Source organism: Macadamia integrifolia, unplaced genomic scaffold (assembly GCF_013358625.1).
Source record: "Macadamia integrifolia cultivar HAES 741 unplaced genomic scaffold, SCU_Mint_v3 scaffold_206A, whole genome shotgun sequence".
NCBI classification, from domain to species: Eukaryota; Viridiplantae; Streptophyta; class Magnoliopsida; order Proteales; family Proteaceae; genus Macadamia; species Macadamia integrifolia.
In genome coordinates, this window is record NW_024870642.1 from 163,247 (window position 1) to 168,042 (window position 4,796).

Here is a 4,796-nt window from a genome sequence, read left to right on the forward strand (position 1 = left end):
GCCCGTTGTGCTTTATGTTGTGTTTGTTCTCTCTCTCTCTCTCTCATTTCTTACTTTTTGTTTCTTTCTCCTCTCCTTTGCCATTGTCTTCTTTCTTAATGACGGATGTGTCCATCATAAGTCAAATCCATAGGATATTCATCGCAAATCTATTTTAAAATTTAAATCGCCAAATCGAGGTGGATACAGCTATATATTGCGTACGAGGATAATTCATTTTTTTTTTTTTGGTAACCTACCAGGATGATTCATGAAGTAAATATCTAAGCACGGAATCTTGTGGATTAGGTGCTGTTTGGTTGCACTTTTGTTTCAAGAGAATATTCTCCATACAGTCGTTTTCTTTTTCGATTCTGTTCTGTGAGAATGTTCTAATGGAACAGAAATAACGTTTGACATATCTTTACAAAATCACTTCTTACCATTATAACAAATAAAGGAATAGGACATGAAAGCCAGTAGATACACTGGTATCAGGAAAGCTAGCTTATATGGACCGTTAAATTAAACAGATTAAATCTATGCCATTAATTAGGTATAGTGTGTATCTAGCTATGATACTCTCTTGCAACTCCTTGCAACTCCTTTCCCTCCCATCCTCTGGTCTCTTTCCCTTCTTCATCTTGGTCAGAGATGTGCGAGCTCCCTTCCCTCCTCCACCTCCACCTCCACCTCCACCTCCGGCTCCGGTTCTCCCTCCCTTACAGCTCACATTGCAAGGATAAGGGACTAGAAGAATTAACTGAAATCCCTCGCCCTCCTCCACCTCCGGCTTCAGCTCTCTCCCCCCTCCTAGTTACTTGTCTTTATTTGTTTAGTCCACATCTTCTTCCTTATTACCCCTCTCTCTCTCTCATTTATTTTCTCAGTCTCTTTCCACGATATTACTGGCGTCAATTAACCCGACCCGAATTGCGGCAAGTCTCGATTCTCGAAGTCGAGGCTCCGACTCTCTCCCCACTCCCAGATACTTGTCTTTACTGGTTCAGTCCACATCTTCTTCCTTACTACCCCTCTTTCTCTCTCTCATTTATTTGCTCAGTCTCTTCCCGCAACGTTACTGGCGTCAATTAACCCGTCTCGAATTGCGGCAGGTCACAATTTTTGAAGTCATTCTGTAGTGTTACTTTGATCTTGTTCACTTTATATTTCTTTCACTATTGAGTTTTTGTGCTCTCACCCTTCCCTTTGCTTTTCTTTAGTTAACTAGAAATGGCAATGTTAATGGTTTCATGTCGCCTTTCATCTTCATCGACAATGTCAACACTATTAGGGACTTGGCATTCCATTTCTTTGAGGTCTTTTTTGAAGGTTCAGGGAGGAACGAGATTCATTTGGACCGATTCAAGTACCCTCCGGCAGGGAGAGAGAAAGAGAGAAAGTGAAAAGGTACAACAGTGGTGGATTGAGACTTGGAGTCTTTCTTTTCATCCAACGGTGTTATTTAAGATGATAAAATCCTACGGTCAAAATTCTGCTAGCTTTCCTGATACCAGTGTATCCTGCTAGCATACCTATCCCTCTCCTAACAAATAATTATATAAATTTCATTACGCTCCCACTTAACTTAAATAATTATGAATATATTACTCATTATCATTCTATTGCTCATTATCATGTTTGACACTATAGAAAATAACTATGAAAATTATATTGTTAAATAGGAAAAAAAAAAAACTAGTTATCATATCAAAAAAATTTGTCTTGTAAAGTTATTAATTCAAAAAATTCAATATATATATATATATAACAACATGTCAATTTTAAATTGCTTTATTACATAATCCTAACCATTATATTGAAAGAGTAAGGTTGTATTTGGTTGCAAGTGCAATTTTGTTATGTAAAAGTGTTCTTGAAAAGCACTTCCACAAGATCACTCTCACAAAGCGGAATTGCAACTAAGTAAAGGATGTTGATGGCTAAGGGGTTAAAGATGTCAAAATCATGATTATTAAATAAATTAAAAGTAAAATAAAATTACATTTTAATATAATTTTATTCTAATGCTACGTTTTGTTGCAATTTCGTTTTGCAAGAGTATCTTGACACAAAAGTGATTTTTTTTAATTTCGTTTTATAAGAATGATCTTTTTTTATGAAAATGATCTTTGGTTGTTGATAAATCATAAACACTACAAATTTGTGTGCATGATTACTTTAACTGACTATGTAGTGAACAATTGAATAAAAAGGTCTTGGTAGATTCAAACCAGCATCCCCTTGGAACATGCTTGAGACATACTTATATTTCAAGTGCTTTACCAATTTGAGCCAATGATTCATCAAATACAATTTGGGATTTACAAATAACCATGAGATGTTACCACAAATCTTGCTTCAAAGAGAATACTCGGTGAGTCTCTACATTAACCTATCCAATGGTCAACATATAGAAAATGAGGAATGGCATGGTTATAACACAAACCTCCCTATGATATATAAATACCATGAGAACTATTGATCCTAAGATTTGCATGTAGTAGATTGTCCATTTAATGCTCCTGTGATATATTCACATCAAGATTCGATTCTATATTTTAATTAAGAGAGAGGTATAGGAAAGCTAGCAAGACACCTTGGTATCAGGTGTGCTAGCGATATTTTAACCATAAGATTTGAGAGAACCATTAGATTGAAAGAAAAGGTCCAAAGCCTCAATCCCCTCCTGTCACACCTTATCACCCTCAATAGCCATGCCGGAATGCTGCCCGGCCAGTGCTCTCAATTCTCCTTTATTTTTTATTTTTGGGTTGTTCCTCTCTCTCTCTCTCTCGAACCCTCTTTTTTCAGAGCTTTCTTTCTTCCTAGGTAGCGGCTGCAGTTCTCTCTTCTTCTTTTTTTTCTAGTTTTTGTTGTTACTCTTTCCCCCCGAGCTTTCTTCTTCTTGGACAGCGGCAATGGCAATGGCAACAGCTGCACTCCTCTTTTTTTTTCTTTTTTGCTGTTACTCTCTCTCCCCCCCAAGCTTTCTTCTTCCTAGACAGCAGCTGCTGCAGCGGCAGCGGTTGCGGTTGCGACGGCAGCAGCAACGGCTACCGTTGCGATGACACTTTTTGTCACACCCCGTTCACACAGAACCGGGCCAATGCCCGGGTTAACACCGGTTAACCCAAACCTGCCAGGATCATCTGATACAGTATTCCACCACAGCATACACACAACTAAGAAAGAGCTTATCAGTTCAACATAAAACTTGGTTTACCTGTGAATATTCCCATAATACTTGATACCCGAATTGTGATACAATAGTTAAATACATGTGGGCCCGAAGGCATGATATTTACACAATAAGAGTACAATTCACATATCAAGTATATAAAAGAAATCGTCAAAAATCAGAATATACAGCTCGGCTCGGTATCAAAGATTAGAGCTCAGCTCGGTAGCAAAGGTTGAGCCCAGCTCGGCATCACAAGGTAGAGCTCAGCTCGGCATCACAAGGTAGAGCTCAGCTCGGCATCAAAAGTGGAGCTCAGCTCAGCATCAGAACTGCGGTCCAGCAGCACAACTCTCGCACGAGCAATCAGTACCGTGCACTAACTCCTCAGGGGCCCACCAATCCTCTTCAGGGAACTCGACTGTGGGACCCGCCCCGTGCTCATCTGGTTGATGACCTGCAAAATCATCTAAAAGAGGTGCACACGTGGGATGAACTCATTAGCTCAGCAAGTGGAAAGATGGACCACACAGCAGTCCACACAACACATCACAACCATATGCACTATATGCTATGCAATACATTTTAAATCACATCCACCTAAGCAACATTACTAAGTCTTTGGTTTAGTGCTACTACAACCACAATGCACGTATACTCCAGGTACGAGCCGCGAACTCCATCCCACGATACGCCCATAGGGCTGTCGAAGAAGGCCCACCGTGAGTACTCGAAAAAATAAAACACGCCGACCACCGGCTCTCAACATATAATAAATGACAGAAATTAAAGGTTCTCTAGCAATTTAAAAGCAGTACGATTGGCCTTCTTGAATATACCACCGGGGTTGCCGACTGTCCTAATGACCAGCCGAACGTAATGTCTAACCGCCACAGTGACCCGACAACCGCGACCACTGCTTCCCCCCAAATGGTAACCCAACACCTTAACCCCTATTGGGAAGGGTCATAGCACGGAAAGGTGATAATCCTAAACAGCATGCTCCTATATGACAATAGTACGATTGCATAGTGCCATCGCGTCCCATACCACGGGCCACCAATGCACTCATTTCCAAGTCGACTACGGCATGTAGTCTATTAATGCATCATACACAATGATGTCAACATTTATCACAGAAGCATATTATCACTTGGCATTTAGAAAATAAACACAACATCCATGCATAACCATGTGAGGATGACTAATCTACATAACATTTTCATGATGGCATGACTAGACTAGATACAATTAAATGAATACCAAATAATGCCTTGAAACAAGGCCAAACGTCCTCTTCCCACTTACTTGTAGTGTACAAGGACTCCTGTTCGGTACGGGTGAGATCTGGTGCGAGAAGCGTGATATTTGGTGAACCTATCATGAGTGAGTGGGGTTAGTATTTCACCATTTTGGAATCAAGATTAACATGATCCAATGACACGATCATGTTTGGAATCCTAAAAGAAGGTCACACGTCCGATTTGGGTCCAATTAGACGTAAAAATCACATACGGAGCCTCTCGGGTGGGTCGGACAGCCCACCTGTCTGACCCATAAGTCAGACCCACCAGTCTGGATTGGTGGGTAGGTCGGCCCGCCTGTTGGCCCGTCGGTTGGGCCCGAGGCCCTGTTA